At 42.7% G+C, this 5,922-nt stretch overlaps 1 long non-coding RNA gene across 1 annotated transcript; it reads right to left on the bottom strand.

Annotated features, from left to right (window-relative positions):
- Positions 1–413: 413 nt before the first annotated feature.
- LOC135367173 (uncharacterized) lies at positions 414–3,167 on the bottom strand. The gene is made up of 3 exons (XR_010414379.1): positions 3,097–3,167; positions 1,418–1,629; positions 414–571 (listed from the first exon to the last, which is right to left on the bottom strand). It is a non-coding gene; the product is annotated as an uncharacterized LOC135367173 (long non-coding RNA).
- Between the last annotated feature and the right edge of the window lie 2,755 nt (positions 3,168–5,922).

Raw genomic sequence — 5,922 nt, 5'->3', positions numbered from 1 at the left:
TGCACTCAAAGCTTGCTAAGTGCTTTGTACATCCTGTATATAAATTAAATTATAAGCTATGTCCTAATGAAACCTGTCCCAATCATTGTATTTTGTAATGTGTGTGTTCTTTGCGTTGTGAAGAGATTTTATGGTAAGTGATTACAGTAAGCACTATGCGGGTCACCACATAGGCCATTGTCTCTTCTCATGGCATGGTGCATTTAACTAATTTCTGTATGACCAAAACATTGCACGACCATTTGCAACTTCGTAGCACGAAGATGCAGCTGCATACCAACAAAGTAAAACGGCGAAAAGTCCAGTTCAAGAAGACAGCGTCACACATCTTTCTTACCAAGAATGACCGCAGGGAAGTGGAGAAGGCAGAACTTTTTCTTGCCCTTCTGTCCCTTCCAGCTGTACTCAGATGCTAATGTGTCTGTCATGATATGCTGCAGCGCTGCCCTTGTTGCAGCGCCCACGTCACTGCCACCCAGTTCAGCTAGTTCTTGTACCTGCATGTGGATACATATGGCTGACATCAGTACTGTGGGTATGAGTAGTGTTCAGAGCTTGGGATCCCCAAATCCTGGAATTTCAGCATAAGTTAGTATCCCAACAAACAGTGGACTTTTTGCTTCAAGCGGCCCTTTCACCTTTTCACGAAAAATATAATTTGCTATGCGAAACCGAGTCAACACTGTCGTTCACGGCACATACAACGATGTTAGCTGCTAACTCATGTGAACATGCAAATCATACCAGAGAACATCCCTCGAGCAGCAAAAACCTCCCATGACATCAGAAGGTATATCTCTCTGCAGAATCTCTCTTATAGTTTTTTTTTTTTCTCTCTCGTGTTTCTTTTTTCAGGTTTATCTGAATACATTTATACAGGTTTCTACCTTTTATCTGCAACAAATTTTCATACAAAGGAAGGGAGTTGCCTCAGGACAGAAGCCGCCGATATTTCGAACAGGGACTGTTCTTCTGGGCGCCGTCCTCATCATTGGCATGGTATTTTAAGGGTTAGGTGTGACGTGTTTAAAGGTTCATGCGAATTGTGGGTCAACAGCCCGGAGGGAAGAAAGGGGAGTGCATACAAGGGGGAGAGCACTTAGGATGCTCTTACTGTTGTCAATGGATTACTCGACGAGGCCGCTACTAGGAAACAGTATTTGTTCAAACTTTTCATCAACCATTTAGTTATTGACTTTAAGTGCATTGCAATAGTGATATTATGCAATGCAGCAATGTGGTTGCACTGGGCAGTTGATGCACAGAATTTGGTGCAGGTCCTGTACTGAGAAAATCACCACTCCAAGAATTGTGCCCTGCCCCCCATTCCTCCGCCCCCCCCCCCCCAAAAAAAAATCCTGATGACACCCATGGTTTCAATTCGAGCATATTCTTGGCAAAGTATAATGGCCCTTACCAGCTTTTCCTTCTTTCTCTCGTTCATGGTGGAGTTAAATAGCTCCAGCTCAGCTGAGCTTGAAAATGGAGCACTAATAATAAGTGCTGAGGTTGAAACGGGAGCTTGTTCCAAGCTGAGGCTGTGGCTGCTAAGTTCCTGCAGCAAGTCACCATGCTGCCGCTGTGTCAGACGTAGTGTATACAGCAGTCGCAGAACTTGCTTCTGGAATTCTAAGAAAACAACAAATAATGATTGCCCTGTAAAATGCAGGCAGCTTTTTTTTTTTACATGCGGCAGCAGATACAGCAATGGTTTTCAGCTGCTAAGAAAAAAATGTGGCCAATCACAGACTTTGCTGAACCACACAGCTTGCACCAATATTATAGACCAGAGAACACCAGACGTCTCAAAGGGTTGCAAGAATTTTTAGGTTTCCAGCCTTTCAATTTGGAGTGCACAATTGCAAAATTATTTCACCAGAGCACATGATGAGTTGTGGTGAAACCAATCTTCATGGTAAAGTTTCCTGGCAAGTTCCAGGAATTGAGCAACATCCCAATCACGGGGACAAATGTAGTGTAATTTCAGTGAGCTGCACTACCGAGAAAACTGTGATGGCTGTAAAGACACAGGGAAAGGATTGGGGGTGCTGGTCAATTTGGCATCACTATGAGACACACATGCCTGCAGTGGTAAATGTCAATGCCCAGTTGGCAAATATGGTGTGGAAAAACAAGATATTTCCCAAGTAAGGTACCTATATAGAGGCTGTGGTACTGTTGTGCACTTAAAGGTGGCAGTCGTCAAAGAAGCCAGGCAAAGTCACACCTTGGATTGCAAATCAGGCGTTAAAGGGGCAACAAATGCAAAAACAAGTTGACTTCAAATCACATTACATGCTATGTTAATTTCGTACTTGTTATCATAATTCAAAACTTTGTTGCTGTTACAAAGCTACAATCAAAATTGTACTGCTTCGACGCTAAGCAGAGAATGTCTTTACTCTGCCACGCCATGCAGATAAGCCCGGTGAAAGATATAGTGCGCGTTGCAAAGCAGACTCATGTCTTTGTTCGAAGTACGTGCAGATAAGTGTTGCGAATAGAACATTTGCAAGAACTGTTGTGGGCTCATTCACTGAATGGGAATTGGAAAATGCATCAATGCGCATTATGCTGGAATATATGCAACACTGATATTACACCCGTCCCAAACCCATCTGCAACCGATCGGCATTCACACGATTCTACTGCTGTCTCACTGGATGCCGCCAATCTATGGCATCCCCGGGATTCCATTCGTTGCCGCCAAAGACAGTTCCAGTTTCATTGGGTGTTTCCCCTAAGCAGTTGCATTGTGAACTAATTTTGTTTACACTCTACGAATTGAAACACAGACTTTCATTTGAGAGTAAGTCGTTTTTGGTAGTATGCGAATAATCTAGGGATGTTAAAGAAGTGTTTCAATCATAGCAATGTTTTACAAGAACATATTGTTGCTAATTCCAGTACCCTCATTTTTCCATCCCTGCTACTTGTATTTTGGAAACTTTAATCACGACATTTGCAAAAAAAAAGTGCTTGCAAACATTTCTACTTTTACAGTTCCCATAAATAACCAAATTAAATATAGAGCCCACAATTACAAATGTGCTATTGCAGTACAAAGAAATGACACGACACTGTTACGTAGAGTACCCTGCTGTGAAGTGGGTTGCCGAATCGACTGTGTCAGCTGACTTGCATCAACCGGGTGCTCTTCCTGGTACTGTTCTGCAAGTGACATGAAATAACATTTTGGAATACTGGCAACGGGAACACTTCAACAGTGGAATGTCGTACAGTTGTACACACACACACAAGCTATATTCAGTGCCCAGATTGGGAATCGACATGGCTGTGTACCACCATTGCAAAAAATTAATAAGTCATTGGCGATAGTGTCCAGAACACTCCTGGGCCAATACTCACCCACAACCATTCTAATCTGCAAAGCTTGCACCATATGTACGTTTCCATAGAACGAATCATGTGCAACCATGCTTTTCTCGCAATTCTACAGGAATCAACTGAAAGCATTGCATGAGTGACTAATTGCCTCTGACATAGGCTAACCACCTATCATAGTTAAGGCCTCGGGGTTTCCAACTATTCTGCAAAATTTTGTGGATTCCAGAATTCATCAGAGAATTCTTTATCCATGAGTAGCACGATGTCGACTTTTATTGCAACATGCAGCGTCTCAGGAGAAGTATCGCATGCTCACAGAAGCACGTGATACAAGCACACGCTGCATGCTCTCCCGACTGCTCGAAGGTACATGTGAGCGTTCGATGTACTTACTCACATATTTTCTGTAATTGCATTATTTGCGCACCCCCATTGTAGCACTAAAAATGGGAAAACAAGCGGAGAAAATGTGTAAACCTGCATTTGTGCGCGCGGATATGTGCTACGTGCGTCTCAGCGACTGTGACGATTGCTTTTCACAATGCTATCAGTGCTTCAGAATTTATTGTGGTGCTATCGTTTCATATGCACCACTTTCGTGTGGCAGTCCACTGACACAGAGGACTGGTGTCACCAAAGAACACAGAAGCAAATTATGGACAAACACGCCATGATGAACTTTGGAGCACAACATGACAAAGTTGGTGAACATGGCGTGCATAGCCTGCAGCGGTATATGTGCGGTAATGATGCCAGCATTCTGTCTCCCGACTGTGGGCAGTTGCACGGTATTTGGGTGATTATTTCGTGCTTGTGCGATACAGCAATAACTTTATCGGCTTTAGTGATATCCTATTTGACTGGCATACTACTACAATTTTGAAATTTAGAGTCATTTGCATATCAAAACAAATGTTCCCATATAATTTGCGCTACCTCCACGTTTTCAAACTGTTGGGGGGAGAAGAAGTACGCAAATTATGTGAGTAATTACAGTAATTGAGTTCTGAGATGGAATGAGGGTGCTTGTTCCGAATTTTGTGTCTACTGCAATTCTTATGAATTCTGTAGACCATAACTGTGTAAAAATGATTGTTGGCATTAGATGGCATTCACTGTGGAGGAGAACATCATGCCATGCATATAATGTATGCATATATAATGTAACGCACAATATAATGTACAGTGAACCCTCGTTAATATGACTGCCGATAATCTGACATACGCGCTTTACGACCATACTCCTGGGGAACAATGAAGTGAAACCTCTGCCAACCACCCCCGTTAATATGACAATTCCGCGTTATGACCAAAATTTTCGGCAACGACCATGGTCATAATAACGAGGGTTCACTGTAATGATCATAAGATATTACGTAATGCTGAGCCACAACCGTTCTTTTCATCGATAAGATTATAAAATATATTTGTCCGCGCAAGAAAATAGTGTTCCCATTTCAAGCAGCCATTGACTCAGTCCCACAGAAAATCACTTAATTTACAAGTTATTACCACGGAATTTTGAATTTGCCGCAGCGGAAAGCAGCGATCTTAACCATAGCTCATGACAATGTGCAATAGCAATACCGAACAGCATAGCAGTGCATCCAAGGATCATTGTGAGACAAACAACAAAAGACAAAGACTGCACAGAAGATGACAGTCCTAAACAAAGACGATTCAAGATTAAAGGAAAACATGACCACTAGTGCACGGAAGGAGTGACATAAAAAATCTGCATAACAATCAGAGTCTGCCGCATGAAGAATGCCTTGATAAACTTCAACTGACATCCAACCCAGAGAATCCTTGTGCACTTGAGCTTTTAGAATAGTATGCATTACGTTAGCACTGACATACCCATGTGTGGGGTGAGGACGCAAGATGATGATCTTGATGAACGTCGTTCACAGATGTCAACGTCACTGAGACTTATGTCCTGTGATCTGGTGTCAACACAGGGCTCAACAGGTCCTAGGAGGCAAAGACAAGACATATATTTAGCATTGCATTAAACACAGCTCCATGTATTGGACTAGCATTTGCATGATAAAAGTGCGTGCCTTCAGCTTGTGGCTCCAGTGCTGGCAATGCGCGGAACTGCTGTCTCATTTCTCTTCTAGGAACATGTGGCTGCTTTCCTGCTCAGTAAGCAAAATACAGTAAAATCTCATTAATTCAAACACCCACCATCCAGACCAGTTAGTTTGACTTAAGCAGTATTTTGACTTATCAAACAACTCCCAAATTCTGGTAAAAGTGGCCCCTAAACTGCTAGCACTTAACGAAATCTTCGACAAATTTGTGGATAACGTGCTCTTTCGTATCCGGAAGTCCGTGCCAATCTCTCCTTTCGATTTTGTGCCGGCTTCAATCGCTGCTATCAGCTCACGCTTTTTGGCAAGCGCGAGAGTCTTCAACCTGCGTTGCCCCAGCGTTGACAATGACATGTCGCACACAACTTAGCAGCACACACTAAGACTAAGCACACTAGTCATCTTGTGACCTGCAAGGCTCTGTGAAATAACTTTTTTTACTCATTCTTAACCTAACAAAGACCTCAGTAGAGGACAA

The sequence above is a fragment of the Ornithodoros turicata genome, chromosome 1 (assembly GCF_037126465.1).
Source record: "Ornithodoros turicata isolate Travis chromosome 1, ASM3712646v1, whole genome shotgun sequence".
Classification (NCBI taxonomy): Eukaryota; Metazoa; Arthropoda; class Arachnida; order Ixodida; family Argasidae; genus Ornithodoros; species Ornithodoros turicata.
Note: the sequence above shows the minus strand (reverse complement) of the source record. Positions and strands in the feature narration are given on the sequence as shown.